At 36.0% G+C, this 21,558-nt stretch overlaps 1 pseudogene; it reads left to right on the top strand.

Annotated features, from left to right (window-relative positions):
- The first annotated feature begins 6,021 nt into the window (after positions 1 to 6,021).
- LOC120106023 lies at positions 6,022 to 19,120 on the top strand (annotated as a pseudogene).
- The last annotated feature ends 2,438 nt before the right edge of the window (positions 19,121 to 21,558 follow it).

A 21,558-nucleotide genomic window follows, 5' to 3' on the forward strand; every position in this document is an offset into this window, starting at 1 on the left:
CACTTGGGCTATGGAATGTATCTACTTTAATATTTTTATAATGACATAGCTCTTCATCTGAATATACCAGCTGGGAAATATTATTTAGGTTCTTCAACCTTGTATAAGTATCCAAGATTTTCTTAATACATAATTAATATAAGACTAAACACGCTCTATCATGGGCCTTCACAATTTCTCTGCTAAAACCAATAGAATTCCCCCTTTTTGATTTATAATCCAAAAGATTCCCATGGTTTCAATTATGCTTTGTTCACTCTAAATTCCTTTTTTTGTTTACAACCATTGTTCTAAAACAAAGTAAAAGTCATTCCAGGTTGCTCCATACTAGTTCTTAAACTTCAACCCTTGACAAAAGAATATGAAACATGAACTAGTTGGAGAGAGGTATGAGAGGTGCCTATTGCTCCTCCATTTTTCGTATTTTTTTTATGGTACAAATAAGTAAAGTTAAAAGAAAACTATCCAAACAACTACATCAGAAGATTATAGTCTGAAGGAGAAAAGCCCAAAAGCATTTACAACCAAGTATCCTGCAAGTTCAAAAGGAAGAAGATGATCTATTTCTCACTGCACATCAACCTAAGGTAGGGGCAAATAAGTCGAGTAGCTCGCAAGCTGCTTAAAGCTCGACTCGACTCCAAGCTCAACTTGACTCAACTATTATTTTTTGAATTGAACTCAAGTAGCAAAATACTCGGCTCGAAGGCTCGTGAGCCTAATCGAACATATATTCTAATAATATTATATTTTATTTATAATATATATTATTAATTTAATATTTTAAAATATAATATTATGTTATATTTTATTTTAATTATATTTTTTAATTATGACTAAGGCTCGAAGTCGAGCTCGAACATGGGCTCAACTTTGGCACGGCTGAGATTTGAGTTGAGTCAAGTAGATCTCAGGTATTGCATTTTTTTGATCGAGTTGAGTTCGAGCTTGGATATTAAGGTTCGATCAATCTCGAGTCGAGCCTGAATATTTTACATCGCGCTGATCTTAAGCCTTTAGCGACTCAACTCGACTCGGTTTGATTGCACTCCTAGCCTGACCAATCAGCCATTCTATTCCTTTTCCTGCATATATGCGAGACTTTGAAAACCCAGCAGGCCCGTTTCAGCTGTAATATATCAGGCCACAGAGGATTCAAGTGTTTAGAGGCCTACAGCTTTTGAATCCATCGAGCCACACCTGATATGCTTTAAATTTGAAGACTGCTATCCCCGAGACCCTCCCAGGCCCCTGCAAGTTCAACAAACGGAACGGAGCAAAACGGAAGCGTCCCCCAGGGATCGTACAAGTTCTTTGCTCCTCCGTTCGGTATTTCATTTGGAAACTACTTTGGGTTAGGTTGCCTACGCAGCACTGCATCATATAGGCTTTGTTCTTGACTCTATTTAGGCTAGATATTGAGAATATTCATCATCTACTCTTTGAGTGCAGATGCAAGAATGATTTGGGAAGCGTTAAATGACAAAAAGGACTCAAACTTATCCCTTATCAATGGCAGGGACTCAAGGTGAATGGCTTACTGCATAGGATAACAATCAGCTTGCAGGTAAGATGCTGTTTCCTAATATCCTGTGGGGTATTTGGAAATATCAAAACTCCATGATTTTTCCAGCACCATATGGATACAAATCTTGTTGCTGAGATCAAAACTTTGTGAACTGATAGCTGCACTAATCCTACTATTTCAGACAAGTTTTCTTGCGGTAAGTGGATAACTTTGGATCCTCCTCCTCCTCCTCCGAATTGGATCAGAATTATTACTGATGAATCATTTGATCCTTATTCAGACCAGGCTGGGGCAGGTCCCTTGGACGACGCGATCTCTGTGTTGCAAGGTGAGCATTCCCCTTGCATGCATCCATGAGCGGCGAGCTAGTCTGCAAATTGATCGACCTTTCTATGTCTGATGGTGTAATGTTGAACTGGTTTTCTTGTAGAGTTTCTCCATTTGATGTATTCAATTGAATATGTATTTGATATTATTATTATAATATTATGTTAAATTAATAATATTATTATATTATAATAACATTATATAACTTTATTATATTTTTTATATTATATATATTAGTTATTATCTTATTCAAGTTAAAAATATTTCAATAAATAATTTATAAATTAAGAATACAACAAATAAGTAATATCATTATATTCCTCTCCTATTTTGGCCTGAGCTTCCCACCTCCTTTCTCAGCCTCTCCAAATACAAAAGCTGAGCTTTCTTGGAAGCCAAATACTGTAATATAATTTGCAATGCAACTTATTACAATGCAACCTGCGTTGCTGTACAAGGTCTCAGCTGCGTAACCCTCCAAAACGTATAAATATTTCACGGCAAGTTAGCTCGGATGGCTAACGGATGTGGGCATTTTTAGTGCTTGACGAGTCTTTCAGAAATTTTTAGTGTGTGTGTGTGTTAGGTGAGATCTATATTTTTTTCGAAGGAGATTCGACTATAGTGATAAAGTGGATTTGGGGTTGAAGTTGTGTTGTTGGCGGAAGGCCGCTGCTCCGCGATATCCATAGACTCTTAGAAAAATGGCTTCTATTGAGTCACACATATTTATAGAGAAGCAAATAATACTGCCGACTGGGTTGCCTCTTTCACGGCTCACCACTCTGGAGGCTTCATATGAAAGAATCATGTTGCTCCTTATTTTTTATGCTCTCTCTCTCTCTCTCTTTTTTTTTATTTTGTTATGCGCCTCCATCCGCTGTGTGTGTGAGCTGCCGTTGTACCAACTATACATGCCGGTTGACCCGACCACGGTCTGATCCGACCGGAGAGCGGTCCGGTCTACTCCGCTCCGAACCTGAGCAGAAAATAGAGGTGGGCATTGGGCCGGGCCGCCCATGGCCCGGCACGAAGCGGGTACAGTAACGGGCCATGCTAGGCACGGCATATAAAAGGGGGCCGGGCTGGATTAAGAATTTCTGGCCCACGAGCCGAGCCCGGCACGGCCCATAAGGGCCTAGGCTGGCACGATTCGTGGGCCAAGCACGGCACGGCCCGCGGGCCGGTCCGAAACGGCCCATAAGGGCCTGAACCGGCCCGGCACGGCTCGTCCCCCTTAAAATAAATGGAAATAAAATTTTTTATTTATAAATTTTTTTTAATAAATTAATAAATGTTGGGAACTAAGGATTTATTAATATAAAGCCACCTTAATGGTGGGAGGTTTGGCATGGACCCCTACCAGTTTATTAATTTAAATCAAAATGGTACATGAAGGGAGGTTTGGTCTGACCTCCAGAATACAATAAGAAAGGAGAAAAAATAGAGATGACTCACTTTCACAATTAAAAAAATAAAAATGTACAATTATAAAAAATTAAGAAATAAAAATAAATGATCAAAATCTTACTAATCATCAGTATTCACTATTCAGTAGTGTTTGTATCATCATCATCAGAGGATGTTGTATCATATCCACCTTTATCTTGAAGTCTCGCCTCAGCATCCAACCAATCTTTGAAGCAGAGAAGCATCTCAACCGTTTCGCCAGTCATCCTACTTCTCTTTTCGTCAAGAACACGCCGACCTGTACTAAAAGCGGATTCCGATGCTACTGTGGACATCGGCACAGCTAAAATATCGCGTGCAATTGCAGACATAACAGGATATTGATTTTTAACACTCTTCCACCAAGATAATACATCTAGACTCTCTATTTGATTTTCATCATATGCAGACTGAAGATCATTTCGTAAATAAAATTCTAGTTCACTACTTAAAGATGAAGAAGAAGATGAACTTGAAGCATGTGTGTGTTTTCTCTGTGCAATGAATGAAAAAATAGATGACGAACGAGAACTACTAGAAGAAGAAATAGAGCTTTGTACGGAGAATCTAGATCCACGAATATTTTCATCATATATAGCATAAATATCATAAAGAAGTTGTGTTACCTCAATTTTAGCAGGTTCAGGATCTTGAATCATATTTTCACAATATGCATCAAGTAAAATTAGTACGCCATTCAATTTAACTCTTGGATCAAATACAGCAGCTAAGTTGTGCATAGGACATATCTTGTCCCAATACTCATTCCATTTAGATTCCATTTGTTCAATAATAGGCATTAAAACATCATCATATCTATGTTCTGCAAATTTTTGACTAATCATATATGCTTGTTGTAAAAATGAACATGAAGTTGGATAATAAATACCAGAAAGAACATTAGTAGCATTATAAAAACTAACCAAAAAATCTTCCAAAATTTTTCCTTTATTCCAATCAATTTCAGTCAATGTAAAGCCTAATCCACGATCATTAATATATGCACTTAATAAGTTTTTATATGGGTATGCATCATGTATCATGCTATATGTTGAGTTCCAACGAGTAATTACATCAAGTTTAAATTTTTTAAAATGTTTACCATGATTTATACATAGTTCCTTAAATTCTTGAAGTCTTGATCTTGAAGCATGAATAAAAGAAACTGCATTTCTAATTTTTGAAATGACATCTTGAATCATGCCCATGCCAGCTTGAACAGAAAGATTTAAGATATGACATGCACATCTAATATGCAATAAATTTCCATTTAACATGGGATGCAATGAGTTCTTTAATAATGTAACAGCAGAATTATTATTAGATGCATTATCAAAAGTGATAGACATAATTTTATCATTAATATTATATGAACATGCAGTTTGATAAATGACATTTGAAATTTGTTGCCCAGAATGTGGAAAATCAAAAGCACGAAAAGCAAGAATACGTTTATTTAATTGCCAATCATTATCAATATAATGAGCAGTAATAGCAATAAAACAATTACTACCTATAGATGCTGACCAAATATCAGAAGTTAATGAAACTTTTACATTTAAATTAGAGAGTGTTTCAATTAAACTTTGTCTCATTGCTAAAAAGTTAGTCATAGCTACTCTTCTAAATGTACGCCTACTAGTTCTTTTGTAAGCAGGTTGTAGATTTAATTGAATATATTCTTCAAAATTAAAAGATTCACATAAACTAAAAGGTAATTCATCCTTAACTATCCATTTTACAAGTGATTTTCTTTGATTTTCATGATTATATGTAAAATTACCTACAAGTGATCCCCTTTGTATATTAAGGGTACTTTGAAGACGAGAATCATGCATCCTATGACTCTCTAGATGTCTTTTTAAATGGTCTGTTCCCCCACTACTACTACAACTATAAAGTTTGGCACATTTTTTACATTTTGCTTTCCAGACTCCATCAACCATAATTCTATCAAATTCATTGCATACAGCACTAGTCCTCTTACGAGAAGAGGTTTGATCTTCACTCGGTTCACTGGTTCTAGAGGAACTAGGAACATGGGGTTGGGGATTAGTTTCTTCTCCCTCAGAAACAGGAGGAATGCCAAAATGACTTTCATCATAAGATGACATATCTAAATTGATGAATGCAAAAAATAAAAACTAACCACAAGGAGGAATTGAGTAGATGATCAGAGGTAGAGCCAAGATTTGTGAGCTTCCTCTTGTGCTCTCAATAAGGAGTGACCTTCTCTTTCTCTTGTACTTCTAACTTCTCAACAATAACCTCCTCTTGTGTAGCACTTGAACACTTGCTAAATGCAAACTAAAAATTAAATTGCTAGAAGCCTAGAGCACTTGCTAAATATTGCTAAAAGAGAGAAATAGTAGTAGTAGAGAAGGAGAGAAGAGTTGGTTTGGTGTGGTAAGAATGAGGGAGGAAAGGGGTATTTATAGGACTTCAATTCCCCCCCCCAAAATACCCCTCGAATTAGCCGTTTTATGGCTGTTGGGAGGGGCAAAATGGGTAAAAAGTCACAAATAGCCGTTATAGGCCAAAAAATAGCCGTTATGGGCCCATAACGGCTTTTTTTTTTGGACAGACGAGCCGCACCGGGCTTAGCCTTTAGGTTAAGCGGGCCGTGCCAGGCACGGCCCGTTTGGTAACAGACCGGGCCAGGCACAGCCCGTTTGGTCTGTGGCCCGGGTGCCCGATGCCCATCTCTAGCAGGAAACCTAGAAACATGGTTTGGAAGCCGTTCCGAGGTAACGAGGCAAGGAAGGAACAGCCAGAGAGGAGCGGTGGTTGCGTCGATGGCCGAGGCGGCGACCGGGGATGCGGCGGAGACGGCGAAGAAGATTCAGATATACTCGTCGTCTTCCTCCTCCTCGGCGAGACAAGTAACTTCCTTCTGGAAAGGTAGGGAGCAAATACACGTAAAAGTCTCACGTTTTCTTTCGCCGTATCTTCTCTTTGAGTCCTTCGTCTTTGAAAAATTGTTCTTTTTGAATGCTTCTTAACGGAGGCCTTTGTTTTCTTCTTTTTCTTGAATTTTTTCCGTGCAGAGAAGTATGAGAGGGATGCTAAGAAATACTGGGATATCTTCTATAAGCGTCACCAAGATAGGGTATTCTTTTTTCTTATTTTCTTTGAATTTTCATTGTTTTATATGTTTATTTCTTGTTTAATCCATTAAAGTTGTTATCTTTGATATGTTTTGGTGGGATAGTTCTTTAAGGACCGGCACTACTTGGATAAGGAATGGGGACAGTACTTCCAGGTTAAAATATTTCTCTTTTTCCTTTCTAAAATATTTTGTAGTTATTTTGTGTTTTCGATTTGGAATCTGAGATATCCTTTTGGTGTTTTTCTCTTGATCGCTATTTTTCTAGGCTCCGGCGGGGGAAAAGCTTGTTGTTTTGGAGGTAACCAACACACCTATTCTTAACTGCTGTTAAAGATTTTATGAATTTTGCACCAGATAACATATTCATATATTCCACATTACACTGGTTTTTCTATTTTATGTTATTTTAGGACAGTTTTGTGGATCCACTTATGAGTGCAAATATGTGTCTTGCTTTCTATTTACAAATTTTCTGGGAGATCTGATCCTGAGTTGGGCAATTATTGTGCTTGGGGAGCAATTATTTATCAGTTAAACATCTTTACACTCATCAATCTATAAGTTTCGTGATTTTTCTTTTTTTATTGAGACATAGATCTCGGTTGTTGAACTAGTGTCTGAGGCATGGAAAAATATGGCACATGCTCACATGATGAACTTTATTTTGTTTTCTTCTCTTAGTAGGTTAGTTGAAGCTTAGTTACTCAAAAATCCTATAAGATTCCGTTGAACCTGAATAAAGGGTCAAACTTCTATGGAACTCACTTGAATTCCTAACCAACTTTTAAATGCTTATTCCTAACATTAGGCTTATTTTTCCATATTAATTTCACCTCATAATTTTGAATTTAGTAGTTGAATTCGTGAAAAATTTTGTGCCTAGATAAAAGATATGGCAACCGGAATTACAGAGTATTGTTGCCTTAAATTGTGTCAAATTTTAAGATCATCACTTGCTTCCCGTCCCTTGTTGAATTACATGCAGTATTCCTTCTTGGATTAGTGTGCTTTCTTGGTCAGGGATCTTAGTGTGCTTTCTTTGATAAGGATCTTTGCTACGTCAGATCTGGCTGAGGGTTAGGTACATGACTACTATGAATCGTAGCTCTTGGCAACAGTTTGGTTTCTCAGCAATAAAGTTCAGGGAGCTCGATGAATGCTACAGATGTGATACTGCAAAGGTTAAAACACTAAAGGTTAACTTGTTGGCCGTCACCATAAATTATTTTTTGGTTTCTACATTATGAATTAATTCCTTGGCTTGTTGTGGAATGGTTTGGAATTGGGACCTCCATAGCTGGCCCAAGAGGACCTATGACTATCTACAATTTTTTTGAGAAGAGGAAACATGATTGATGATTCTTATGTGTATCTTTTTTTTGTGGAAGAAGAATATGTAATGTTTCCTGAAGTGGATTGATTTTAAAGAGAAAGTAGGTAATTTGGAAAAAACAGAAGTAAAGAAATTTCAAATATCCTCATTTAGAGGGCATTGAACTGTCTTTCGTGTCTCCCATTCTTGTCTGGTGATTACCATGTGGGTCATCTAAGAGAGTCTTGCTTTGTGCCAAAAAAATTAATTACCTGGAAACGTGGATGCATATCCTGTCATGTACTGCTATGACATACAAGTTGTAAGTTCATGCATTACCTCAAAAAAAAAAGCTCTTAGCGTTCACAAATGTTGGTCTCTCCCACATCATTATGAGGTCGCTTCAACAATTAGCATTATATTAAGTGCATATTGGGTTTTTATATCAAATATGCAAACCTAACTAGCTATAAGCCAGGTGTGTAGGTCATGTCCTGAAATTAGTCCAATCCTGTGCAAACTAAGGTCTGCATAAACTTGACTATCCCATGTTTCTACAAAACAGGTATGGTACTTTTTATTGGAACCTATGTTGCGGTGCAAACTGTTGGAAGCTACAGAAGTTGCGTCAGTATTTCCTAAATTGGGAGAAGTAGAAGGCTGGCTGATGGAATTTACCTCATCATAGGTTGTTCATCATGGTGAATAAATCATCTAGGTCCCTGAAAAACTTGTTCCACTGTCTCATTTGGTTCCAATTGTTGCTGCATTCCTCCAACAAACTCATTAACATGCTCTAAATTATTCTCATGTCGTTGAAGTCACTAACCATCTCTGAATCAGACATTTTTCCTTTGATTTTTCATTGAACTGAAGCCTCAGGTTTAGAATCTCAGACAGGTGGTGGCTACTAGTTGAGATTAATGGCTGATTATCTTTCTCAAACCTGATCTGTTGAAATTATTGGCAAAATAAAAGAAAGAAGAAATAAAATAGGAAGAGAGGGGCGAAGAGGAAGAAAAGAAAGAGACTTCGAGAAGCAGAATAGCAGGGTCCCTTATAATTTACATTTTGTTCCAAGATTACCAAAAATAAACCCCACTACAGCCAGTCTTCTGCCTTTGCTAGTGGAGTAGCTGGCCACTAATACCTACCAATTGAGTCCCACTAGGCATCTTACATATGGAATTAAGAGTATAACTACAGTTCCAACTTTGCTCGGATCTGTAAAATAAATAGGGAATACTGTTACTTATTTGATCAGCCAGGTTATTATACTTCCTAGTTCCTACTCAAATCCAGATTCTAAATCTGGTTTTGCTACCAACTAAAAGCTGAATCTTAGAGCTTAAGGTTGTGCTTGGCATCGCTTAACAAAAGCACTTCTGTGACTTTTGAAGTAAAAAGTTCTCTTCTCGAGAAAAGAATTAAATAAATATATGTTTGGTCATGCTCAATAAAAGGTGCTTCTCAGAAAGTAAAAATTGGAAAGCTGCTTTTAGGAGAAGCTAGAGAAAACTAGCTTCTTTGGTTACACTTAAATGAAGCATCTGGTTTGTTTCCATAGACACAATGAGTATGCTCTAATTAAGAGTAGAATATTGGAGGAGCACATGTATTAGGTAAACTTGAATTTTATTGATCCATGACTGATTCAATCCAAATCAAACATATAGTTTTAAGGTCATCTTGAAGTTCTTAATTGAAACTGAAATCTCAATAAACTTGATTTACTTTTACGCAAGTCACATTTAAAATGATTAAAACTAAATATATTTTTTTAAGAAAAAAAGGTTTTAAGTTGTGTTTCCAAATACCAAACAAGTGAAAAAATGCTTCTCTTTAAAGTACTTTAACTGAAGTGATTCACAAAAGGCCCTTCTTGGAAAAGCATAAGCGTTACTAATAGTACTAAACATGTCCCAAGTAAGGGTCTGTGAGGTTCCTTTAGATTTAAGTGGTGACTCGCTAGGACTATTTACAGCCTAGGTTTTAGATACTAGTGAGACAGCAGGGCGTCCTACCATCCCGAGTGTCAAGACGGGATGAGTTGAGAAATGGATCAAGACACGACGAGTAAGGAAATCAATCATGATGGGACGAGTCGGAAAATGAATCGGGATGGGACAAGACATCCACCATCCCAAATGATGGGACATGGGACATCCTATTCCACAAAAAGACCGAGATGGCCCCATCCCACAGTATTCAAAACCTTGTTTATAACCTTGTGGCTGCTCATATGAGGCAACTGTTGGCTGTCCCAACTTAAGTAATAATCCAGTTGGAACTTTTTCAGAAAAGGGACATGATTTAGTCCTAGAATTCCTACACATTTGAATTGTTGGAGCATAATGAGATATCTGTTGATGGTGAACTTTTAAATTGCTTGGATTAGCTGCAAAATTTGGGGAAAAGTGAAAGATTTCTTGGTGGATAGTGATAGTTACATCATTTTCATGGCCTTTCGAGCAGCAAACGTACTGTTGTGAAACTTCAAAATATCACTAATGTTTACATGCTGTTGGTCAACTGCAACTGAAGTAATATTACCCACACATGAGGCTTCGATGCTTAGCAATAATATTATCTCAACACCTTGTACAGAATTGTCTTAAGAAATTTGTTACTCTTGATCATATTGTATTTTCTTAGACTGGTGCATAAATTGTAAGAATGTGGAGGAGACACTGGATTACTTGTATTTGCATTTTACATTCAAAATCAATTTTTTAGGTCTTGATTACAACCCTAATGTGAGCATTGTTGCTTGATTTTGTATTTTTAATAAAATTCCCTTCTCACATACAATATTCTCTGGTGTAGGCAGATTATTATATTAACGCTTTTCTTTAATCTGTTCAGTACTTTTTGTTGGCTTGCAGGTTGGCTGTGGAGCTGGAAACACAGTTTTTCCTTTACTTTCCACATACCATGATATTTTTGTTTATGCATGTGATTTTTCACCACGTGCCATTGACTTGATAAAGGTTTGGTTTCTTCTTGGCATACCTTTCTTGTTTACAGAATATCATACCTCTATATTTGTTATGTTTAATGGAAGTATCAAAGAAAAGATTGATTCAGTGATGTCATGGTTAGGTTATGCCTTCGACCTTCCCAACACCATCTTTTAACAAAAGAAGGAAAGGGGAAGGGAGCTCGGTTCCGAACCGGGTCGACTCGGTGCGAACCGTCGAACGGAACCAGCTGGTTCGGAACGGTTTTGGCTGGTTCTGGCCTTCTCCTGCCGGTTTGGGGCTAGAACCGCTTTTAATGGACAAACCGACCGGTTCCCTACCAGGTTGGCTCGGTACGGGCCGAACTGGGCGGTTCGGTCCAGTTCAGCCTACCTTGAATCCAACTTTAAATAGGTCTCTAGAACCCATTCTAAAAATTATCTAAATAAAAGTTTTGAAAATACAATAAAATTTAAGGTGACTGATTTTTATTTGCCATCAACTAGTCTATAATATTTGCCCATCAAAGATGTCCAACAATGATGTCTATAAACAGAATGACCTTGTTGAAAAGCTTCTTAATTCAAAATGAAGTCACCTCACACCCTAGCACTCATAATACTAGGAACTTGTGTAACTTTTTTAAGGGATCTTATTTAAACTTGCAGCTTGGCACACATATAACTAACAACCTCTGCAAATTGTTCAGGGATTTTACTTAGTTTCTACTATTGTAAATTTATATGAAGATATTATTGTTTGTTTTCATGCAATTATCTTTCTCTTAATTTAGAAATTACATGGCAGGGACACAAAGACTTCACGGCTGACAAGATCAATGCTTTTGTTTGTGATCTCACTGTAAACAACCTCAGTGAAATAATACAGCCTTCATCTGTTGACATTGTAACCATGGTAACAGGATATATGCTCTATTCTTCTGTTGAAGTCACTATAAATAGTTTTATTCTTCTGTGTCCTCTATCTGGCATCTTTGTGCCAATGTGTTAGGACACAATTTACTTGTTCTTAGAGATATTATTACATAGCCAACAACTGACATAATAAGTAGGTTTTTGTGTTGTCTGCAGTAGCTCCAGAAAAGATGCCTTTATTTTTGCAGAATATCAGAAATGTTCTTAAAGTAAGTTATTTTTATTTTTAGTTGCGTAGAATCTTATATTAAGTTGCTTGCTTCAAATGTTTTAGATTCATATTTCTTAAGTATTGTTTTATATATCTATGGGTACTGTGATTTTTCCTGCTGAGTACTTCTTTCAGCCAAATGGTCGTGTGCTTTTCCGAGATTATGCCATTGGCGACCTTGCCCAGGTTTGTTTGTAATTTTATTTCTTATTACTGATTACTAAGATTTCTTTCATGATGAGTTGATGACTGGTAACTAGTGTCTCTGCAATAATATTCTGGTATAAAATCTACTCAGTCAATCATCTATGAACTGGTTAATCCTTAAATTTGGATCTAAGTTTATTGTTGATATGTTGGAAATATTGTCCCAATGTGGAGAGCAATGAAAGTGGTAATGCTGTTTTTAGCAATATTCCTTTTATTTCGTTATGTTGCCCATCTATTTTATACTGTAAATTGTGATATAAATTAGGTTATTGTAAATAGTCTGGAAATCCAGTGAAGTAATAGTGAACCATAATGCCCATAACCATATCCAAAGCTATCAAGCCTTGTCCCAACTATTTTGGTTGGTTTTATCGGTCCTTGTTTATCAGTAATTGCTACTAATGGCACCTTAGGTGTTAACATGAGCTTTTTTCAAATTCTTCTTCACAATGTTTTCTCTTTCTTTTCTATATCCTATAACAGAAATTCACTTCCCATAGTTGGGCTTCCGGAAATTTTTGTATAAAATGTCAACCAGCTCTCAAACCATAATAGCTTTTATTAAATCTTAAGTGCAACTCAAATCAAATCTAGGCCCATGATTAACTAGGTTTGGACTCTTTATTAGTTCCAACAGTGCACTCTTAGTTGTCTGTACTTTCCCTTTATGTAGTCCTACGTGATGTCTCTTAGTTTTTCTCAATTGGTGGGCAGGACTTTAAACAATTGACAAAAAGGAAAAAAAGGAAAATATTGTTTCTCATTATTGGATGGAGATGAGAACAGTTATCCCATACTAACAAGCAGTAAAGCAAAATCCCAATCTGGGCACAGACCACTTAGTAAAGGAAAAGATGCATAAATATTTTACTCTTCTTGTTCTTCGCTTAGAGAATTATGCTATTTACTATGAAGAACATGTTTGATTATGGGGTCTAAACTCTCCAGGTTAATTTTTTTATTATGTGTCCTTTAATTCTCTTTGAGAGGAGTAAGAGAATTGAAGTGTATGGAGAATCCAGGTGATAAAACTAACATTTCTTGCTGTTCTAGTGGAGAATTATCATATCTACTATGATGAACATGCGTCATTGTGGGGTCTAAAACTCTTCAGGTTAAATCTTCTATGAGGTATCCTTTAATTAGAGCTGACCTCCGCTACGATATCCACATAAAATCCTTAATACCATAACTCGCATAAGTATTAACCATACCAAAGGGACCAATCATCTTGTCATCAATTGTTATATGGTGAGGAACTAATGGTTTTATTTTAATATGTAGTTTGTTTGCAGTGGGTTTTCCATATGATGTTTGGTGAAGGCATCAAGTTAAACAGTATCAGAAACATTAGTGGATTTGGTTGTCTATATTATGCAGCATCTGGGATGAATAAGATAGATCATTGTGTATTGACAAGGCAGGCTGATTGGAGCAATCATTGAAAGATATCAAATATCATGCATTTCTTTCTCTTAAAAATAAAGAAAATTCTACATCACTTGTCTGAACAAGATTGAAGTATCTGTGCAACTTCCAGTTTGAGGTTTCTGCCTGCAAAATATTGTGATTAACTTGCTAGCCAGTAATTTTTATTATAGACTTGGTGCATTTGGAAACAAGGTGAAGTTGATATTAGATTGATTGAAACTGGAAAGCGTGATTCTTGTATATAATGCTGACATTGAACTTTGAATGAACCTTGTTAGTGTAGAATATGAGGCCCATACCCTTATAGAGAGCACTTGACTTGCAAAATGAGCTGATAGTGCAGATCATGGTCCAAATATTGATGTACGGGGGCATACCAACTAGGAGTTGGTACATGGTGTACAGTATTGAGGATCATATTGACAAAGGATGTCGATGGTTATGCATAAATACGGCTGTTACACACTTGCTAAGTGCTATGGCATTTTGCTTTTTTTTTTTTGACATTTTTCTGTGAAGGTTTTGAGGTTCAATCCAAAACCTCAAAAATCATTGATTTTGGTCTCAGATCCATCCTTTAATGCATGAATCTGAGAATCAAACAAGATTTTATCCTCATTTGACAAAAGCTCCCCTTGCTTTTTTTAATTGAACAAATAATACCACTCATATTTTTGAAGAAACAAGAAAAAGGGAGGAGTAGGAGAAGATTCACCTACAAAGGTTGATTTTCTAGCCCCTAAAATCATAAGCCAAGCTTTGGTCTCGCAAGCAAATCTTGCTTGGCAGTCTTACCTTATCCTTCACTCTGTTCCCGCCTTCAAATTGTGAAGAATCTTTGTGAAAGGAATTATTTTAGTCATACCAAGGAGTGTTAGGAGGCACCGCTCTGTTTGGGGCGATTTTATGCTTGGTTCAGGGTGAATCTGAACTTGATTTGCCCTGAACTGTTCAATATGGGGTCAGTTCGAGTTGGCTGGTTGTGGTTTGATACATACTATGTCAACCATGTTCTGAACCTTGGTGTAAAGCACATTGATGAGGTTTCTTGATGAAAAGGTAATCTTGGAGAGTTGCATCTTAATTTGATGTGATTATTCCCATCTAACAAGATGGCAGAATCAATTTTGGTCATGTTTATCAAGCTGAAAATGGGACAACAGATAGTTTTTGCTCTTTACAATTTTGATTTACAAGTAGCTGGACTTACAGCTTAGATGACCTTTCTTGGACATTACGTGTGCAAAGAGTCTTCTCTTAATTTAACTGTAATTTTGTTCTCATCATAAAGCTATAGTTATAAAGCTGAAGGAACTATCAAGGATTTTATATAAGTGAAGCATTTGTATCCGAACTATATTACATGTCCTCTCATACTCTTTAATACCAAATGTCTGTAAAAGCTGCAAGATTTCAATTTTCATATATTTTATTATTTCATTTTCTTATATAATCTAGAGATTTTGTTTCTCTTATGAATAACTATTTAATCATGATAACCATTTACAGGAAAGATTGATTTGCAAGGAGCAACAGATCAGTGAGAATTTTTATGTCAGAGGTGATGGTACTGTAAGTCATTGATGACCTTGGTCATAGTTTTTATATGTAATTTGGTAATTGGTTCATGTTTCTTACTGATTTTTCTGGTGCAGCGTGCATATTACTTTTCAAAGGAGTTTTTGACAAATATGTTTACACAAAATGGTTTTGATGTTGAGGAAGTTGGCATCTGCAACAAAAAAGTGGAGAATCGGTCACTAGAACTGGTGATGAATAGGTAATTTTTCCCCATCTTTGTAGTTAGTTCCATGTGATAAATTATAGTTTATGCTGTGTGTGTATGGATGATATAAAAGAAATTTAGCTCTATGTTTTCTTACGGGTAGAATAAATCTTGAAGATGACTTAAAAATATGTTAACAGTTGCCGTTATATACATAAGTTTAGACATAATCAACCATCATCCCAGCTGTAGCTCATAGTGTTGTTTGTATTGGAGCTTGGGAGAGAATCAATGGTTATCTTCCATATATGATTAGCAGGTCAATTCATGTGACAAGTATAACCAACTGTGCATTATTAACCTTGCTACCAAGTTTCCATAACATAGCACGAATTATAATGCTTCATATCTCAAAGCTTCGTTTCATCAATTTCTAGGAAATTTAGCACCTTTGAATATATGCTGGCATAGTTAAATGCAATAGAGCTGCACAGCATGATCCACGGACAGTCACAGAAACTGAATTGTTGAAAACAATTTTTTGTTTCTGTATGTAGCCCTGTGTTTAATTATTTCTATTTTGGTTTGCCATTGACCATGGTTATCATGCAGGACATGTTCCATCTTTATGGAATGTGTTGTCCATAGGTTATTGTTGATTATATATTTTACTATTAATATCTGGATAATGAAATATCAAATCTACATCAAAATGTTATTGTATGTTAACCAAAACATATCTGTGCTGTTGATTTATATATTTAACTATTTGTTCTATCAACATCTCTCCATGCAAAATTCACCTTTTCCAGTTAGAAGGAATAATCATCTAGTTACAAAATGATTTTTATACTGTTTTTTTTAAATTCCAGGTGTTGGATTCAAGCTGTTTTCCCCCCCACCGCTTTTAGTTCTCAGAGATCAGCTAGAAGTCTTGATGTTGTAGATCATGAAAGGAATAGGCATACTGGTAATTATCTGAAGGATCAAGATGATATTGAAATTGACCTGTCTGAGAGTATCACAACCATGTTTGGTATATCACCAACTATTGATGAGGTAACTCATTCCATTTGATGGAAATTTTTTCCCCAAAAATATATTCATCTTTAGCAACCACGTAATTGTGTTTATTGAGCTAGTTTGCTATTTTTCAACAAAAAGTTTATTTTTTTAATTATATGTAGCATAGTGCATAGATTAATTAATGATGATGGTTGTTCTGATATCATGTGTTGATTTCATAATGTCTTCCACAATGTTCATGTTGTCTGCATAGGTTCATCTATCATTTTATATGTTGTAATAATCTTGTTCCATAATTTATGAGTTCTTAACATGGTTCGCAGTACCGGCTCGAACCGGCTGTACGGGGCGTACAATACCAGTTTGGTACCGGTATCTGGTATGGATGGCATACCGATACTTGATATGCCAAAAAAACTCTGTACCATACCATACCGACACAGTACTAGTGTGGCATCGGTACAGGGTCCGAACTTTGGTTCCTAACATGTAGACATACTTATAAACAAGTGAAGTAAAATTTTGTGAAAATATTAACTATATATTGAAGTGTACTGTGACATTGTTAGATTGTTCATTGCACTAGAAGTTGGCATGTTGAGGCAACATCTTTTTATGATTCACATTATACATGGTCATTCGTTAGCACCTGACTAAAAAATAATGATGCCATGTAGCCTTAGTAATTCACCATGGAATCTTTCACATTCTATTATGACATAGCATATATAATGGTTCTCCAATTGTTAATCAGGTTCTTATGTAGCTGGGATTATATGATTTAGATATGCAATAGTGAGCTAGAATATGTGCCAAATTGTGATATGGTACTTACATTAATGCAACTGATGGGTATACATATTCCCATCATCCATGGATGGTGCAGCATGATGTACCTCTATGGTTGAAAGTTAAAATTAACATGAATGATTGAATCTAACATGACATCTACTACATATATTGCAAGTATCTTAGCTGGCATATGGACTAGGTATTGGAGCATGAGGTTGTTACCTGGCCTCTAAACTACAGTCTTTTTCAGTAAGACAACTGCACTCTCTTTTGTGCGCGCTTGTGAGAGAGAGGAATACATTAACCAAGAATATGTGAGAATATGATTGTACTATGTATGATCAAACACCCAAAATGTGGATGGGATTTCATGCTGTGGCCATAAGGTCACTTGTACCTGGGGCAGCAGATTCAATTAACCGAGATTCAGAAGCTGAAATTTCACCTCTCCCATCAATAAGTTTAGCCAGAGCATTTATAACACGACCCAAGTGACCTCCCTTTTTATATCACCCTCTTCTTTCTTTCTTCATGTTTAAAGGCTTGCGAGGGAAGTACATCAACCAAATGTAGGAGGGTATTTACCTTTATATAACGCCTCAGCCTGTTTGGTTGTTTGTGCATGCCTCTGATAAATTTACTCCTTGAAATGTTCTCTCTGTGTCTCATATAAATGCTGGGAACATGTAATGCGTCCAATCTTGAATTTTTCATTTTTTAGCAATTTTCTGTGCGAAGTATTTATTCTAATCAGAATTATCTTTGGATACATGTATTTGTTTTCTTTTGATGAATGTTTAAGCTGGTGATGATTGGAGCAAAAAGAAAAATTATTATGTTAGTTATGTTTAGTAACGATGCTGTATTATGGCCTAAAAAAATCTAAACCTTCACAAATTAGTTTCTTGATGGGGAGAGAGCATAGCAAATACTGATGGGGAAAATAAAATTAGGGATTTATATAGTTTTTCATTCTTCTTTTTTTTTTCTTTTATTGGTTTTTATTTTTTTGTCAAATCATATAATTTTCTTCCTTCAACCCATTGTAAGCTTGTTTTTGGTGCCTTTGCATTGACTCGACTTTTATGTTTTTTTAAAGGAAACTAAATTGTCTATTAAAGCTTTTCCTTCCTACATACCCGTCAACTGGTTACTTGTTTTCTCTTGTCATCTAGTAAAATCTCTCATAACTTCATTCAAATGATGTGACATAGCCCTTTTTGTTTTGATGTTGTAACACCAAGACCCTTATATGTATAGGAAATCAAGATCAAAGTTAATGATTACAACTTCAGAATAAAAGCACTTGCCAAAGAATATCAGCACACTTGCAAATCAACAGGCCTTATGTTATGGGAATCTGCTCGTCTCATGTGTGATGTACTAGCAGAAAACCCTTCAATTGTATCTGGGAAAAGGGTGTTGGAGTTAGGTTGTGGCTCTGCTGGTATTTGCTCAATGATAGCTATCCAGTTTGCTAAACTCATGGTCTCAACAGATGGAGATACAGAAACACTTAATCTTTTGAGACAGAATATCATCTCAAATGTGAAGCCAGATTTGATGAACAGAGTGATTGTTACAAAGTTGACATGGGGAAATAAGGAGGATGTGAAGGCCGTTAAAGATCTTTGTAGCCCCGAAGGAGGTTTTGAAGTCATCATAGGCACAGATGTAACTTACAACCATGATGCTATTGCTTCTCTGTTTGAGACTGCAAGGGAGCTGATTTGTGACAAAGACAGTGGGGATTCAAAGCCAGCTCTTATTCTCTGCCATATTCAAAGGAGGGTAGATGAAGGCTCGATAATCGCAACTGCATCGCAATTTGGATTTGGATTGTGGATAAGTGGGTTAATGCAGTGTATCCAGGTAATGGCATGATCGGTTCTTGGTTTGGTGAAGATATTAAATATAAACCACTTTTCAGAATGCGCCGCTAACTATTTGTATTTTAATATCTGATTAACTATTTGTTGGCTGGTATTGTGTAATTATAAGTTATTGGTGGTAACATTTAGTATAAAACTGCTTTTCAAAGTGTACCACAAACTATATTGTATTTTAATATATGGTATGCTATGTGTTGATTGGTATTGAATAATTATGTGTTATTGATGGTAAACATGTACAACTAGATAATTCATTCTTTTTCCTTTCCTTACTATGTACACTCTTAAAGTTTCATTCATTAAAAAGTTTAACACAGTCAACTCCATTTTTTCCCACATTTTTTCTTTATTGCTTTCTTCTAAGACTATTTATCATTTACAAGTAGTGGCTTTCTAAAATAATATACTCTCATCACTTCTGTCTACATACAAATAATATGTTGATTGTTGTTTAAATACTTGTAGAACTTAGCATGAATAAGTTTTAGGAATAAGAAAGAGTTAAACATCTATGTATATGCAGTATGCCGATTAGCACAAGGAAACCAAAGGAATAAGAAAGAATAAACTTTGGAAGTGTTGGTTCAATGTTCCAAATTTTGAAAAATGGGTTGGATCAAGATAAAATTTAGATTTTTTGGTAACTTAATAGTCCAGAAGTTTTGCTTTCTAATTTAACTAATGAAAAAAGTTTAAACTGATTTAATATGAAAATTTTGGTACAAAGTATCGTGGAAGTTCTAAGATTTCTAAAGGAGAAATGGACTTTGGAGGATGAAAAGAAAGGATAAGATATTTCAGAGCTCTAAAGTTTGAGAGGATTGCTCCCTCCCTTTATGAGACGAATTAAATAGGGATTAAATAGCTTAATCACATGTCAAAGCAAAGTTACATGGCACGAGTTAAAATTCTCTTATAATTCATGGATTGGGAGGTCCAACACCTGCGGCGCGAATTCTATAGGAGTACAAAAGATCTCGCCCGTGTGCTGGGATCATGCTAGGGTTTATGTTGGGACTTGATGGATCCTTCGAATATTACAAGCTGGATAGGCCAACAGATCCAATTCCTGCAGGAATACTCAAATAGGCTCTAAATTGTTGGAAATTTTACAACCTTGGCGTGGCTTAGGGACATCTTTATTGGGGTCTTTTTATCAACTACAAATCAACAATCTTGATGCATTTGATGTGGAATGGAGTCGCATAACTAATTGAAATCTAGTGTATACCTTGACTTTTAAAATATTCTGTAACCATGCTGTAGAGAAATTGCACTCAAACAAAGGGGGCAATGGAGACCACAACCTCTATTCAGTTGCATAGTTAAATGTCAAGCATGTACCTCAAAATTTCCATGCCGTCCCTTGACAAAGAAAATGGTGCTTGAAAGAAAGATCAAATTTAGAAAATAACATCTACCTAACTAGCTGGGGCAAGGCTCGACTGCTCGAACTTTGGGAAATTAAATTTCTCGGTCTTTTATTCAATCACAATTTCCTAATGCTTCTTTATTCAATGTTCGTTTACGAGGGCAATGAGAGGAATAGGAGCACTTAGAAATGAAAGAGAGATAGGTTTAATGGAGCATTTAGGGTATCAAGTGCTAGTGTGAAAAGAATTTAGCTATCTGCTCAAACACATTTTTTTTCTCTGCAATGAAAAATTATAGATTAAAGTCCAAGGATAAAATGCAATTATGGAGATGAAACCTTAACTTTATCAATACTCGAATAATGCACGAACCCAGTTCATGTAACAAATCAGTTTATATTGAGGTACTGACTAGCTTTTGATAAAGTCTGTTGGTGGTATTTGATGCCTGGGTTCTCTGTTATGATAGGAGGGGGTTTGGTAAATTTTTGGGGAGGGGTACTTCATTGGGTAGCTAAATCATCATCATCATATATTTGAATCAGAATAATCAAAATATCAGATCTATCTCCTCCCGTCTCGCAAAAATGATCTAAAAATCTCATCTATCAACAAAAGATTGGCATTCATTTTTTTTTATATAAAAAAATTATTTGCATCCACAAGTGTCCATCAGTGATGACAGCAGTCTCCAGTTAAGTGGGAAGATATCCAATGCAGTGCAACCCTACTCTGAAAATATGTAGCTTTTGAAGTGATATCTGGTTCTGGGACCTCGCTTGTTAAACACTTAAGGCAGCTGATGTCTTCATCTGAGTTTTCAAATAGTTATCAAGGAAATGCTAGTGGTATCCAAATAAGAGAATTTTTTTAAAGAAACTAGGAGGAGCAAAACTCCTCACTTCATTGAGAATATGAAAAGTCCTCGACGTCAAGTAGGTTGCATCAGTTATCAAACTTTGAGGAGGAAAGAATGTTCATATCTTTTGGGAACCAACACTTTCTAAGCCTCGAAGGCAAGCAAGGTTTCCAGCAATTCTTGTTGATGTGTAGCATCTTTGTTGAGGAAGTTTCCTTTCCCTCTAGACTGTCCAAGCAAGTTATTACCAAAAAAATCCAAAGCCGCCTGGAGGCTAGAGGTGGTAATCGGGTCGAGTCAGATTGAAAACATGATAGATCAAAATCTACTAACCTAAATTCGACCTATTTATTAAAAAGGTCAAAAATTTAGATTTGAATCTGATCATTTTATTAAACAAGTAATCTAGCTTGATTTA

Source organism: Phoenix dactylifera, unplaced genomic scaffold, assembly GCF_009389715.1.
Source record: "Phoenix dactylifera cultivar Barhee BC4 unplaced genomic scaffold, palm_55x_up_171113_PBpolish2nd_filt_p 000432F, whole genome shotgun sequence".
NCBI classification, from domain to species: Eukaryota; Viridiplantae; Streptophyta; class Magnoliopsida; order Arecales; family Arecaceae; genus Phoenix; species Phoenix dactylifera.